Genomic DNA, 15,943 nt, shown 5'->3' on the forward strand with positions numbered 1-15,943 from the left:
CCTCAATATATCAAAATTGTTTTCCCTTTTTTCTGGAATTGATGTCATCAAACCAAAATTACCGAGCGTCAATTCTTTCCTGACACACGCACACACGCACGCACACACAATCCAGGAGTAATTTATTGTTCACTAGATTTTATTACAAGATAAAACTTAAAACTACACATTTAGCTCAATGGTGCTATGTTACCCTATTCTACCTTTAGGTTATCCTATTCCACCTTTATGTTATCCAATTCCACCTTTAGGTTATCCTATTCCACCTTTAGGTTATCCTAATTCTAGTTTTGTTCGCAATGAAGTTGATCCTGAATAAAAGCTGTGCTGGTATGACGCCATACAATGCCAATGGAGATTTGGTGAGTGACACAGGAAGTGTTCCCATGGCTGGAAATTGCAAATATGAAGAAATCCTGATTTAAATGTTTCCTTTTTATTCCCTCAATGACCAAATGGGGAAGAAGCGGGGAGGGGGTGGGGGGCTATCATGGTATAGTTTTACATGGATTACAAGATAATTGATCATACTTATGTCAAATTTGAATGTGGAATTCCAACATCATGAGCTAAGTACTCAGATGGAAATATGAAAAGAACCGACCAAAACAGTTGTGAACATAAAGTGTGGACTTGGTTAGGTACGAATAGTCTCAACCAGGAACTGTTCAAATATTCAGGAGATTCCAACTGATAGTCTCATTATTGGAATATTCATAAACGAGACTGGAATCAGAAGATAACTGGGGGTGCATTCTCATGGGATTAAAAACCCCCTCTGTCCACCTCAACCCTCATTTTCTACCTTTGGGTTCCTATCTTTATTTCTTCTGACTCTCAAACATCTAAAGCTACATGCAATAAAAGTCCATGATGCCAACCCAAGTGTTTCTTATATTTTTGCATCATCAGCCGTATGGAGAAATGTAAAAACAAATGTTGATGAAACACGTTTAATGGGTGTGATGAATTAAAGGATGTGACGCGTGATCACATGTCGCGCAGTCAGATAAAACCGTGATGCCGCGCGGTCGGTGGGATTGTCCCCGGGGCATTGTCATTTACGGCAGTGGTTCACTTGGTGCTCGTTGAATGGTGAGAATTGAGAGTATACCGGACTCCGTGCTTATGCTGGCTAATTGCTGATTTATTTTGCGGTGATCGACTGCACGTGTATTCCTTGCTGCACATGTATTCCTTTATGTGTCTGTAGAATCGGCTTCATTCAAGTGAAATAAAGCCTACACACCGAAGGTTTTCCCTCGCATTCACTTCAGTGTCTTCCCATTGGTTTGGTAAATAAATGGCCATAACTTAGGAAGCACTTGTCCGATTAATATCAAACCTTGAAAAGGCACATCCTCAGGTCCCCAGCAATATACCTGGCAAGTTTCAATTCGATCGGACCGGAGGTTGTCGAGAAACAGCGGTCACACACACACACACACACACACACACACACACACGCACGCACGCACGCACGCACGCACGCACACACACACACATTGCTGGAATTATAGATAGATAATGATTCTTGTCTTGTTGGTTCTTTCACACGTCGTGTCCATATATTATAAAGTACATTATGTAGGATGGGTTCTGATTTCCATGAGTCAACCTGCATTGTTTCCCAGTTTATGTCTCGCTCGTTGAAGTCACCCACTATCGTGACATCGTCATATTCATCAGCAAGTTTTGCTAAAATCTGATTCAATTTCTCGTTTTGCACGTAAATATTGCTTTGGTAGATTTTGGTAGATAACACCTGGGATGTCTCGATCTGCCTCAGTCTTCTGTATCTTTCACCTTAGCGCTTCATCATACATGTACTTTGTATTTCTGTCCTCTCTAGGTGGGCAGAGGTTGTTTTCACCCGTCTGTCTGTCTGTCGTCTGTTTGTGAACAGGATATCTCAAAAGGTTGTGGACTAGTTATGACAAAACTTGGTGGACGAGTTTGTTAGGTTACAGGAACAAGCCAATTAGATTTTGATTCAGGTCCGGATCCAGATTTGGCCTATCAACGGGATACAAAATGTAAACTTATCAGCCTGGCATAAGTATGCGCTCTACCGAGAACCGATCTAGTTCTTTCTGTCAAATTTATACAGTTGTTATACCATTTATCTGCACCTAAGCAGTCTCCTTGGCTGTTGGGCACAATCCTGGACGGGTCGCCACTCCGACACAGGATACCAGCAAGCTAGCACTCATTTTGCTGACCTCAGAAGGATGTCAGGCACAGTCAACCCCACCTGGTATTAATTCAACATCCGAATGGGATTTGAACTCAGTATCCTAGGATCTCAAGCCGACCACCCGAACCATTAAGCCAACACCAGGCATACATCTGCATCACCAATACCTGAAGCCATGTCTCCACAATGCCAATGAGAGCGAAGTTGATGATGAACCATCGCAAATCCCCATGCTTCCCACGTAGTGCAATGATGAAAGATGGCAAACAGTTCCACCAGGAATGACCCAATATAAAATTTTGATTTAAATTTTTTTTTCTGTTTTGACCTCAATGACTCCAGGTCCCCACTGCCTTGGGTATGAACCCAAGGGTCAAATCCAAAATATCGTGACATATTTCATGCGTCCCCCAATGTTGAATGCATATTCAATGTACCGTTAAAAAATGTTTAAAAATGTGCCGATAATTGCAAAAAAATGAATTCAGTGTTTGACTTTATGACCCCACTCCAGAAGTTGGGGCCAAAAATGACACTGCTCTTGCACCTTCTTGTCATGTGGTCATCATCTATCGATAATTCCAGCAATCTCTGTGTGTGTGTCTGTCTGTCTCTCCGTCTGTTTGTCTGCGACCGCTATTTCTCGACGACCGCCATTCCGATCGGATTGAAACTTGCCAGGAATATTGCCGGGGCCCCGCAGATGTGCCTTTTCGAGGTTTGATGTCAATCGGACGAGCGGTTCCCAAGTTACGGCCATTTATCTGTCGACCAATGACAAGACACGGTGCTATGACATCACAATTAATGTTTATTTATTTTTTATTATTTTTAAATTTTTTTTGCACGATTGATGGTCCGATGTAATTGAGACTTGCCAGGAATATTGCTGGGTACCAGCAGATGTGCCTTTTCAAGGTTTGATATTAATCGGACGAGCGGTTCCCAAGTTACGGCCATTAATCTGTCGACCAATATCTGCGAGAGAGGGGGACGGGAGAGGGGGGATGAGAGTGGGGGTGAGAGAGGAGGGGGGAGAGAGGGAGGGTGAGACTAGGGGCGAGAGAGTGGGGCAAGAGAGAGAGGGGCGAGAGAGGAGGGGGGAGAGAGGAAGTGGCAAGACTAGGGGGGAGAGAGGGGAGCAAGAGAGGGGGGAAAAAGAGGGGGAGAGAGAGGGGAGAGAGAGGGGGGCAGAAAGGGGAGAGAGAGGGGGATGAGAGTGGGGGCAAGAGAGGGGGGGCAAGAGTGGGGGGATGAGAGTGGAGGGCGAGAGAGGGGGGTGAGAGAGGGGGGCGAGAGAGAGGGGGCAAGAGAGGGCTGCACATACTGGCACTCACCTACGGGCCCGCCCCTACGGGCCCGTACTAGTAACTACAATGTTTGGTGAATTTCTGCACAACCGTTTAGGAGAAGATACCGTGATGGATGCACAGACAGAGAGGGGGCGTCACAATTCTTCTTCTTCGTTTGATATGATGTCACAATTGATGCTGGGGATCTGATACTGCAGACACGAAGCTGCACATACTGGCACGCACCTATGGGCACTCCCCTATGGACCCGCCCCTACGGGCCTCACTAGTTACAGATAGATGTGTTTGAGCTCTTATATGAGTCTTGACAGTGTATACCAAAAAAAAAAACAATAAAACGTGAACTCTTTTTATTGACATTTATTCATTTTAAAACAATAAAACATGAAAGCCCGTTTTCTTCGCTTTCGTCCATTGACGGAACATTGGTACATATTGAGAATTAGTATGTTGTGTGGGTCACGGTGTGTGTTTGTATGTGTGGGTGATGGTCTGTGCAATTTGTTTGGATGGTGGTGGTGTGTTGATATTGTGGAGGTGGTGGTGTATCTATGTTGTGTGGGTGATAGCCTGTGATTATTGTGTGGGTCGTGTGTGTGGGTGATGGGGTGTGCATGTTTTGTGGTTGATAGTGTTTGGTTAATGTGTGCGTAATGTTGTGTGTGAATGATTGAGTGTGTTTGTTGTGTGTTTGGGTGGTGGCGTCTGCACGATTTGGTGGTGACGCTGTTGCGTCGCTCCTTCTCCAACTCCTGGTTCCATTGAGTGAGGAACGTCTTCTCATGGATCTCGATCTTGCTCTGCTCGTAGCTCTCTCCCGTTTCAGTCTCACGAGACCATGCCTTTCACAGCGGAAACATCTCCTCGCTCCAGGTCCCTGTTTGGACACGATTGCCGGTTGAGCAGGTAGGCACTGAAGTGCATATTTAATCCATGTTGCAGAGCACCTCGTCACCTGAATAATGGAAATTTGAGTTAGTCAGGTAATTACAAGAAATTAACATCTCAGATAAACAACACATATTTGATGTGATGGTGATTGTTACTTTATGATGAGACTTGAGGTATTTCAGGATGGCCTGATGCGTGGCTCCTCTCTCTGTGGAAACTTCAATGATGGCCTCTTTCACCATCTGCAGGTAATGTTTCTTGATGGTTGAGCGCCGGACGCTGTTGGCCAAAGGAAATCTTCTTCTGCTTGCCATTGCGACGTTATTCGGAAAGGCAGTTGGTGAAAATTTCATTGGGGTTCCCAACTATATGAAAAGTAAAAGCGGACGTCTGAGGAAACACCAAACGTGAGTGGTGTGAGCTGTCCCAGGGCATCGAAAGTGGGCGTGGTCAAGTGGAATAAGGGGGAAAGTTGTTCTTCTTCGTTTGATATGACGTCACAATTGATGTTGGGGGCCTGATACTGCAGGCACGAACACACAGAGATTGCTGGAATTATAGATAGATGATGTTAGTATGATAGGTAATATAGAGGTTAGAGGATGGTGTGTGTCTCTCTGACTCATACAAACACAAGTCGGATAAGAATGTTGATTGTGACATAAAAGCTCGACAGGGAGTGAACGTGAGTGAGCGACAACGACCGTCAGAGAGTGTCTGTTGAGTGGTTGTAGGTTAAAATTGCTTTTTAAAGATTTTCATTCAATCCAATATGGCTGACAAACCATGTGACCTATTAATTATTCGTGAACATCCTGGTATTCCCAAGGCTTGGGGAACATGTGGATGAAGTTTCCCCTCGATCTGTTCGGCGTTTCGGAGAAGAGGATTTTGAAGGTTTTTATATTAAAAACAAATATATGACTGCCGAACCATGTGACCGATGACATCATCAATGTTTTCCCCCACACAATTTAGTCCAAGATGACCCTCAAAATTTCTCATACTGATCGGATAAAGTGTTCAACATATGCAATTATGACGTCACAACGAAGCCACATATGACATCATCATTAATAAAAAAATCACACGAGTTTCCCAAGGGGGGTACTTCACATGTACCAAGTTTAAATTTTTTCCATCGGCGGTTTCGGGGTTACAGAGGTCCAACGATTATCATATTTTTTCCAACACGGCTGCAACACCACGTGATCTATGATGTCATAATAAGATTCTGTGATTTTTCTTGGTGAACCGGCTTCGCTGTCCGTTGGGTTATTGTGTTTGTATGGTGATTTGGTGTGTCTGGTGGTGTGAAGTTTCCTCTTATGGTGGTCCACGGATAGTGGTGTGTGAATGGTGATGGCGTGTTGATGGGAGTTATGGGTGTGAATTGTGTTGTGTGGATGGTGATGTGTGGGTTCTGGTGGTCTGAGAGGTTGTGTATATATGGTGGTGTGTGTGTGTGTGTGTGTGTGTGTGTGTGTGTGTGTGTGTGTGTGTGTGTGTGTGTATGTAGGTATGTGGTTGGTGGTGGTTGATATATGTGGTTAAATATATTTTTCATTGGCCGCCAATGGTTCATAGAAAAGGAGCGAGGGGACATGGGAGATCACTGTAAAACACCACCAAAAAACACACCGTACAGGGAATATGAACCCCAAAAGATTAAACAAATGAAATTATCTTTTAAAAAGTAAAGAATGAATAACTTCAAGATACAGTAATATACATTATATATATATATATATATATATATATATATATATATATATATATATATAATTTTTTTGTAAATTTTACCAAGGATGTATGTGAAGTTTCAATCTTCTGGAAAGAGAAAGCGTATTTCTTTTCCCCATTTGATTGTATTTCTTGTGAAGCCAGCCTGGATAAAACAAACACAGATATTAATTTCACCATTTAAAGGTGTATTCTGAAAGGATCACCATGAACCTTCCTGAACTGCACATTCACTTGTACACCAAGGAAAAAACACATCGTATACCGTGAACACTTCAAAACGAGGAAATCCCTTCAACGATCAATTTTTTTAACAAGTTTAATCTTCTTTATTTCTTCTGACTCTCAAACATCTAAAGCTACATGCAATAAAAGTCCATGATGCCAACCCAAGTGTTTCTTATATTTTTGCATCATCAGCCGTATGGAGAAATGTAAAAACAAATGTTGATGAAACACGTTTAATGGGTGTGATGAATTAAAGGATGTGACGCGTGATCACATGTCGCGCAGTCAGATAAAACCGTGATGCCGCGCGGTCGGTGGGATTGTCCCCGGGGCATTGTCATTTACGGCAGTGGTTCACTTGGTGCTCGTTGAATGGTGAGAATTGAGAGTATACCGGACTCCGTGCTTATGCTGGCTAATTGCTGATTTATTTTGCGGTGATCGACTGCACGTGTATTCCTTGCTGCACATGTATTCCTCGCTGCACATGTATTCCTTTATGTGTCTGTAGAATCGGCTTCATTCAAGTGAAATAAAGCCTACACACCGAAGGTTTTCCCTCGCATTCACTTCAGTGTCTTCCCATTGGTTTGGTAAATAAATGGCCATAACTTAGGAAGCACTTGTCCGATTAATATCAAACCTTGAAAAGGCACATCCTCAGGTCCCCAGCAATATACCTGGCAAGCTTCAATTCGATCGGACCGGAGGTTGTCGAGAAACAGCGGTCACACACAGACACACACACACGCACGCACGCACACACACACACGCACGCACGCACGCACGCACGCACACACACACACACACACACATTGCTGGAATTATAGATAGATAATGATTCTTGTCTTGTTGGTTCTTTCACACGTCGTGTCCATATATTATAAAGTACATTATGTAGGATGGGTTCTGATTTCCATGAGTCAACCTGCATTGTTTCCCAGTTTATGTCTCGCTCGTTGAAGTCACCCACTATCGTGACATCGTCATATTCATCAGCAAGTTTTGCTAAAATCTGATTCAATTTCTCGTTTTGCACATAAATATTGCTTTGGTAGATTTTGGTAGATAACACCTGGGATGTCTCGATCTGCCTCAGTCTTCTGTATCTTTCACCTTAGCGCTTCATCATACATGTACTTTGTATTTCTGTCCTCTCTAGGTGGGCAGAGGTTATGTTTTCACCCGTCTGTCTGTCTGTCGTCTGTTTGTGAACAGGATATCTCAAAAGGTTGTGGACTAGTTATGACAAAACTTGGTGGACGAGTTTGTTAGGTTACAGGAACAAGCCAATTAGATTTTGGTTCAGGTCCGGATCCACATTTGGCCTATCAACGGGATACAAAATGTAAACTAATCAGCCTGGCATAAGTATGCGCTCTACCGAGAACCGATCTAGTTCTTTCTGTCAAATTTATGCAGTTGTTATACCATTTATCTGCACCTAAGCAGTCTCCTTGGCTGTTGGGCACAATCCTGGACGGGTCGCCACTCCGACACAGGATACCAGCAAGCTTGCACTCATTTTGCTGACCTCAGAAGGATGTCAGGCACAGTCAACCCCACCTGGTATTAATTCAACATCCGAATGGGATTTGAACTCAGTATCCTAGGATCTCAAGCCGACCACCCGAACCATTAAGCCAACACCAGGCATACATCTGCATCACCAATACCTGAAGCCATGTCTCCACAATGCCAATGAGAGCGAAGTTGATGATGAACCATCGCAAATCCCCATGCTTCCCACGTAGTGCAATGATGAAAGATGGCAAACAGTTCCACCAGGAATGACCCAATATAAAATTTTGATTTAATTTTTTTTTTTGTTTTGACCTCAATGACTCCAGGTCCCCACTGCCTTGGGTATGAACCCAAGGGTCAAATCCAAAATATCGTGACATATTTCATGCGTCCCCCAATGTTGAATGCATATTCAATGTACCGTTAAAAAATGTTTAAAAATGTGCCGATAATTGCAAAAAAATGAATTCAGTGTTTGACTTTATGACCCCACTCCAGAAGTTGGGGCCAAAAATGACACTGCTCTTGCACCTTCTTGTCATGTGGTCATCATCTATCGATAATTCCAGCAATCTCTGTGTGTGTGTGTGTGTGTGTGTGTGTCTGTCTGTCTCTCCGTCTGTTTGTCTGCGACCGCTATTTCTCGACGACCGCCATTCCGATCGGATTGAAACTTGCCAGGAATATTGCCGGGGCCCCGCAGATGTGCCTTTTCGAGGTTTGATGTCAATCGGACGAGCGGTTCCCAAGTTACGGCCATTTATCTGTCGACCAATGACAGAACACGGTGCTATGACATCACAATTAATGTTTATTTATTTTTTTTTATTTTTAAATTTTTTTTGCACGATTGATGGTCCGATCTAATTGAGACTTGCCAGGAATATTGCTGGGTACCCGCAGATGTGCCTTTTCAAGGTTTGATATTAATCGGACGAGCGGTTCCCAAGTTACGGCCATTAATCTGTCGACCAATATCTGCGAGAGAGGGGGACGGGAGAGGGGGGATGAGAGTGGGGGTGAGAGAGGAGGGGGAGAGAGGGAGGGTGAGACTAGGGGCGAGAGAGTGGGGCAAGAGAGAGAGGGGCGAGAGAGGAGGGGGAGAGAGGAAGTGGCAAGACTAGGGGGGAGAGAGGGGAGCAAGAGAGGGGGGAAAAAGAGGGGGAGAGAGAGGGGAGAGAGAGGGGGCAAGAAAGGGGAGAGAGAGGGGGATGAGAGTGGGGGCAAGAGAGGGGAGAGAGAGGGGGGGGCAAGAGTGGGGGGATGAGAGTGGAGGGCGAGAGAGGGGGGTGAGAGAGGGGGCAAGAGAGGGCTGCACATACTGGCACTCACCTACGGGCCCGTACTAGTAACTACAATGTTTGGTGAATTTCTGCACAACCGTTTAGGAGATAGCGTGATGGATGCACAGACAGAGAGGGGGCGTCACAATTCTTCTTCTTCGTTTGATATGACGTCACAATTGATGCTGGGGATCTGATACTGCAGACACGAAGCTGCACATACTGGCACGCACCTACGGGCCTCACTAGTTACAGATAGATGTGTTTGAGCTCTTATATGAGTCTTGACAGTGTATACCAAAAAAAAAAAACAATAAAACGTGAACTCTTTTTATTGACATTTATTCATTTTAAAACAATAAAACATGAAAGCCCGTTTTCTTCGCTTTCGTCCATTGACGGAACATTGGTACATATTGAGAATTAGTATGTTGTGTGGGTCACGGTGTGTGTTTGTATGTGTGGGTGATGGTCTGTGCAATTTGTTTGGATGGTGGTGGTGTGTTGATATTGTGGAGGTGGTGGTGTATCTATGTTGTGTGGGTGATAGCCTGTGATTATTGTGTGGGTCGTGTGTGTGGGTGATGGGGTGTGCATGTTTTGTGGTTGATAGTGTTTGGTTAATGTGTGCGTAATGTTGTGTGTGAATGATTGAGTGTGTTTGTTGTGTGTTTGGGTGGTGGCGTCTGCACGATTTGGTGGTGACGCTGTTGCGTCGCTCCTTCTCCAACTCCTGGTTCCATTGAGTGAGGAACGTCTTCTCATGGATCTCGATCTTGCTCTGCTCGTAGCTCTCTCCCGTTTCAGTCTCACGAGACCAAGCCTTTCACAGCGGAAACATCTCCTCGCTCCAGGTCCCTGTTTGGACACGATTGCCGGTTGAGCAGGTAGGCACTGAAGTGCATATTTAATCCATGTTGCAGAGCACCTCGTCACCTGAATAATGCAAATTTGAGTTAGTCAGGTAATTACAAGAAATTAACATCTCAGATAAACAACACATATTTGACGTGACGGTGATTGTTACATTATGATGAGACTTGAGGTATTTCAGGACGGCCTGATGCGTGGCTCCTCTCTTTGTGGAAACTTCAATGATGGCCTCTTTCACCATCTGCAGGTAATGTTTCTTGATGGTTGAGCGCCAGACTCTGTTGGCCAAAGGAAATCTTCTTCTGCTTGCCATTGCGACGTTATTCGGAAAGGCAGTTGGTGAAAATTTCATTGGGGTTCCCAACTATATGAAAAGTAAAAGCGGACGTCTGAGGAAACACCAAACGTGAGTGGTGTGAGCTGTCCCAGGGCATCGAAAGTGGGCGTGGTCAAGTGGAATAAGGGGGAAAGTTGTTCTTCTTCGTTTGATATGACGTCACAATTGATGTTGGGGGCCTGATACTGCAGGCACGAACACACAGAGATTGCTGGAATTATAGATAGATGATGTTAGTATGATAGGTAATATAGAGGTTAGAGGATGGTGTGTGTCTCTCTGACTCATACAAACACAAGTCGGATAAGAATGTTGATTGTGACATAAAAGCTCGACAGGGACTGAACGTGAGTGAGCGACAACGACCGTCAGAGAGTGTCTGTTGAGTGGTTGTAGGTTAAAATTGCTTTTTAAAGATTTTCATTCAATCCAATATGGCTGACAAACCATGTGACCTATTAATTATTCGTGAACATCCTGGTATTCCCAAGGCTTGGGGAACATGTGGATGAAGTTTCCCTCGATCTGTTCGGCGTTTCGGAGAAGAGGATTTTGAAGGTTTTTATATTAAAAACAAATATATGACTGCCGAACCATGTGACCGATGACATCATCAATGTTTTCCCCCACACAATTTAGTCCAAGATGACCCTCAAAATTTCTCATACTGATCGGATAAAGTGTTCAACATATGCAATTATGACGTCACAACGAAGCCACATATGACATCATCATTAATAAAAAAATCACACGAGTTTCCCAAGGGGGGTACTTCACATGTACCAAGTTTAAATTTTTTCCATCGGCGGTTTCGGGGTTACAGAGGTCCAACGATTATCATATTTTTTCCAACACGGCTGCAACACCACGTGATCTATGATGTCATAATAAGATTCTGTGATTTTTCTTGGTGAACCGGCTTCGCTGTCCGTTGGGTTATTGTGTTTGTATGGTGATTTGGTGTGTCTGGTGGTGTGAAGTTTCCTCTTATGGTGGTCCACGGATAGTGGTGTGTGAATGGTGATGGCGTGTTGATGAGAGTTATGGGTGTGAAATGTGTTGTGTGGATGGTGATGTGTGGGTTCTGGTGGTCTGAGAGGTTGTGTATATATGGTGGTGTGTGTGTGTGTGTGTATGTAGGTATGTGGTTGGTGGTGGTTGATATATGTGGTTAAATATATTTTTTCATTGGCCGCCAATGGTTCATAGAAAAGGAGCGAGGGGACATGGGAGATCACTGTAAAACACCACCAAAAAACACACCGTACAGGGATTATTTCCTTGTGGGTTGGGAACAGCGTTTCACCACTATGATCACCGGGGTGTGCATGCATCCCGCAGCCCGAGTGCATCTCCGTGCACGGAGTCCGAGCCGGTGTGAACATCGGGAATTCTTGTTGGGAGCTCCATTGTTTGGAGCATGGGATCCAGTGTGTGGCCCAGTGTCCCTCGGGGTTCTGTTTGTCGTTCCCTCGGGTTTTGTCTTTATCTTGGTTGACGTTCAGTATTTAAAACGGATCGAGTACGAACAACCAGAGCGCAAGCTTAAAGGACCGAATGTCCTTCTGTGTTGAAGTTTCGGGGTGTTCGGGGCTTGTGGAGGGGGCGGGGTTAAGGGGAGGGGAAGAGAGAGGGGCGGGGTTCTCCGTCGCGGATTGATATCAAAAGGCGGAGGGCGGGGCCAGGACGGGCGAGTGCGTGAGAGGGCACGAGCTGAGGCCTGTTGATGGACGGAGCCGTGTGGTGGTTTAACGAAGATGTCCAAGAGAGACGTGTACGATGGAACGGGCATGTATTTTCCTGCGACATCGACATGAAGATCGTGGGCGCTGAGAGGGCTCGTTACGGTCAGACTTGTCCGAAACCGATGTCTGTTCTTGTCCGCATGTTCCTCGTGTGGTGTTCAAACAGTAAGTGAGTTCAATTGAAGACCCGTGTTCAGTATTTAGCGCTTGGTTGGTCTCATCATCGCACGTACATGACCGGATCCTCCACAGAACCAAACGGCTTACCGTTTGTCCGACGTACAGGGACAAGCCATGGACAGAACACAATGTAGACTCTATCTTTTGTTCTGCACATGGCTTGTCCCTACATCATTACCTGCATCGTTTAGAATGTTTTATTGATTTAGAATGTTTGTCCGCACAGAATACATGATGGGGCATGTCTATTGTGAATATGTTAATATGACCACCGAACATGTACTGTGGTTGGCAATGATAGCAAAATGGCGGCCTCAGTACAAAATGGCGGCCTCAGTACAAAATGGCGCCCTCAGTACAAGGTGTCGTTTTCAAGCCGTGACACCAGCGCCATGACGCATGCACTGGATACTTCTTCCATCTCCAAGTCTATAAACGACATGCACTCCATTTAATTCTCGAGTTCATGGTGTTATAAAGCTTCTTATAAGTTATAGTACGTTATGGAATGGTTAGCTCTCCTTAATGTCTCAAAAATTAATTGTAAAACGTTGGAACAGGACTATCTTCAAGAGTTTAACAGGGAATGAACAGCTTGAGAGGAAAACAATCTCAAATTGTTAAAACCGAGAATAACTGGGACTTATTTTATCAAATCTTTCACTACATGCCCTCATATTTAATAACATGTCATAACGCAGAAAATGTATCTTGGATTAACCTCCCATTAATTGATGTTGAGACATGATCCAAGACTTACAACGGGGTCTTCGGCTGTGAAAAAGCAGGTGAAGTGTCTGTGAGACGGCAATGTTCCCCTTGTGAAAAAAAAATAATAATAATTGTCATGTGGAAGAAGGCTGTGATGAAAAAAAAAATTCCTGTTTTCCTGTTTTCATGTCTTTCATCAGAAATGGTAGATAGGGTGAAAAAGGAATTGGATAGGTACTTCGAAGCATTGGTCATGGTTAAGGGGTACATGGATTTTGGTACGACGTGCGGGTGATTGTGTACATGTTTCGTCATTGTGATGTCTGTGAGAGGACGTCATCGACAAGTGAAGCTGCTGTCTGTTTGTTTATTCATTCTTCACCCTGCAATCATTTACACACCCTCTCACCCCCAAACACCCAAAAAAACAAATTGTAAAGCTTTTGTATATAAAACATTCTGGTGACCTCCCTGTGCCTCCCTACTCACTGTTCTCCTGCCAACTCCTCCGACGACTCCTCGCGCATCTACGTCGGATAAACTGATAAATTGGATTAATATTGTGTTGATGCACAATAATGGCAAGCATGATGGACCAAATAACCTTCACCTACAAGTTCCTTTCATTTTAGGTTAATTTTATTACCCATCGCCATTTAGGTCTGTTTGTTACTTGCAAAATCAAAGATTTTTCAAGTATATTGGTCAGTCGATTTTGTTATTCTGTCTGTCTGTCTGTCTGTCTGTCTGTCTCTGTCTATCACCTACAGGTCACAATTTTCAGCTGATCGTCACGAAACTTCATCACATGGTAGAGAAATCAAAATTGAATAGGAAAGTTAGGGTTGTATCGAGTTTTTTTGGTTCGTGGACGTGTAGGAGACATCTGATGGAATTAAGTAGGGAAACTGTGAGCTTAAGTGTTATGTGTCACCACATTGGGGGGGGGGGAGGGTGCCATTTTAATTATATGGGGATTAAGAATAAATTCCCCCAGTATGTGATTGCCCCCCTGAAACCTATTCCTACGTTTTTGAATTTAAAAGCGAGCCAAACGTGCTGAGCAGGCAGAAGCCCCACCACCAAGGGTAACGGTGGGTGAAGGAAGTCACACTCCTGAGGCTGATGATTGATGGGCGTGACATCAGAAGACAGCCAAATGTGCAGAGTGGGCAGAGGCCCCGCCTTTCCGGGTTTTGGGTGAGCAAGCCACGCCCCCGAAGAGGAAATGAGGGTGCGGTGTGACGTCAGTCAGAGGTGTTGGATTGGGAGAGCGCACACACGAGGTCAGTATGAAGAGGAATAGTTGAGTGCGGAGTGAGAGACGTACGCAGTCGAGAGAGAACGTGGTTAGGAGATGGCCTGTAAGAACAGGGATTTACGGCTGGCTTTCCTTCGACATACAAAGAGGATGGCACGATTCCTGTATTCATGTTGAAGCGATTTGGCTCGCGTGGTGAAATCAAGACGCTGGCCTTTGGCTCTTGGTTGGGCAATGAGGAACGGACCCTGAGCCTCGTGTATGTCAAATAGCGGGTCGGTGAGGACTATCGACGCACAAAGCAGCTGCATGGGGTCTCTGAGCCTTGATGTTGAATACCGCTCACAAATTTCCTGACGAATGTTCCCGCTGTGAGAGAGCGACTTGGCGCCATTTTGTATGCATCTACACGTGCAAATAGAAGCGCCTCAATTTCAAGTTCCACAAATATCGTCTCAGGGCGAAGCTATGTGCCAGAATAAAGGATGGATTTTCTTTTATTTAGTTTCCCCTTGTCTGCATTTAAGTCTGTGTGTAGAGGCGCCTTGATATAGACTTTAGGATTATTTTATCTCGCATATTGTTATATTGTGATTATTGTGCTTTGTAAATATTTGTCTATTTTAATTAAGTGTGTTCAGTTTAAGTGGCTGTGTCGGTGTATCTGTCAGCGGGTTCGAATATAAAATCCCCTTTTGCCGTCCTGGTGCAACGCTTAACTATTTTCCCGCCTGCACGCATTAATCTCTGAGAGTCACGGCTGTTGGCCTCCAAAGGAGAAATTCGAGCATGTACAGTCAGTAGTTGCTCCAAGATAGAGGTACACACAAGTGTGTGTGTGTCTGTGTGTCTGTGTGTCTGTGTGTCTGTGTGTCTGTGTGTCTGTGTGTCTGTGTGTCTGTGTGTCTGTGTGTCTGTGTGTCTGTGTGTCTGTGTGTCTGTGTGTCTGTGTGTCTGTGTGTCTGTGTGTCTGTGTGTCTGTGTGCCTGTGTGTCTGTGTGTCTGTCTCTCTGTCTGTGTGTGTCTGTCTGTCTGTCTGTGTGTGTCTGTCTGTCTGTCTGTGTGTGTCTGTCTGTCTGTCTGTGTGTGTCTGTCTGTCTGTCTGTGTCTGTCTGTCTGTCTGTCTGTGTCTGTCTGTCTGTGTGTGTCTGTCTGTCTGTGTGTGTCTGTCTGTCTGTGTGTGTCTGTCTGTCTGTGTGTGTCTGTCTGTCTGTGTGTGTCTGTCTGTCTGTGTGTGTCTGTCTGTCTGTGTGTGTCTGTCTGTCCGTGTGTCTGTCTGTCCGTGTGTGTCTGTCCGTGTGTGTCTGTCCGTGTGTGTCTGTCCGTGTGTGTCTGTCCGTGTGTGTCTGTCCGTGTGTGTCTGTCCGTGTGTGTCTGTCCGTGTGTGTCTGTCCTTGTGTGTCTGTCCGTGTGTGTCTGTCCGTGTGTGTCTGGCCGTGTGTGTCTGTCCGTGTGTGTCTGTCCGTGTGTGTCTGTCCGTGTGTGTCTGTCCGTGTGTGTCTGTCCGTGTGTGTCTGTCCGTGTGTGTCTGTCCGTGTGTGTCTGTCCGTGTGTGTCTGTCCGTGTGTGTCTGTCCGTGTGTGTCTGTCCGTGTGTGTCTGTCCGTGTGTGTCTGTCCGTGTGTCTGTCTGTGTGTCTGTCTGTGTGTCTGTCTGTG

At 45.0% G+C, this 15,943-nt stretch overlaps 3 long non-coding RNA genes across 4 annotated transcripts in view; 1 reads left to right on the forward strand and 2 right to left on the reverse strand.

Moving 5' to 3' along the window:
• Positions 1–3,857: 3,857 nt before the first annotated feature.
• LOC147019391 (uncharacterized) lies at positions 3,858–4,995 on the reverse strand. The gene is made up of 2 exons (XR_015062006.1): positions 4,557–4,995; positions 3,858–4,465 (listed from the first exon to the last, which is right to left on the reverse strand). It is a non-coding gene; the product is annotated as an uncharacterized LOC147019391 (long non-coding RNA).
• A 4,512-nt stretch (positions 4,996–9,507) lies between these two features.
• On the reverse strand, positions 9,508–10,469 carry LOC147019392 (uncharacterized). The gene is made up of 2 exons (XR_015062007.1): positions 10,207–10,469; positions 9,508–10,115 (listed from the first exon to the last, which is right to left on the reverse strand). It is a non-coding gene; the product is annotated as an uncharacterized LOC147019392 (long non-coding RNA).
• A 1,620-nt stretch (positions 10,470–12,089) lies between these two features.
• Positions 12,090–15,943, forward strand: part of LOC147019393 (uncharacterized) — a 60,052-nt gene continuing 56,198 nt past the window's right edge. For both annotated transcript variants that reach the window (XR_015061397.1, XR_015061398.1), the window contains exon 1: positions 12,090–12,299. This is a non-coding gene — a long non-coding RNA (uncharacterized LOC147019393). The remainder of the gene's footprint in view (positions 12,300–15,943) is intronic.

This window comes from Eptatretus burgeri, chromosome 9 (genome assembly GCF_056783735.1).
Source record: "Eptatretus burgeri isolate ZD-2024b chromosome 9, Ebu_testis_v1, whole genome shotgun sequence".
NCBI classification, from domain to species: Eukaryota; Metazoa; Chordata; class Myxini; order Myxiniformes; family Myxinidae; genus Eptatretus; species Eptatretus burgeri.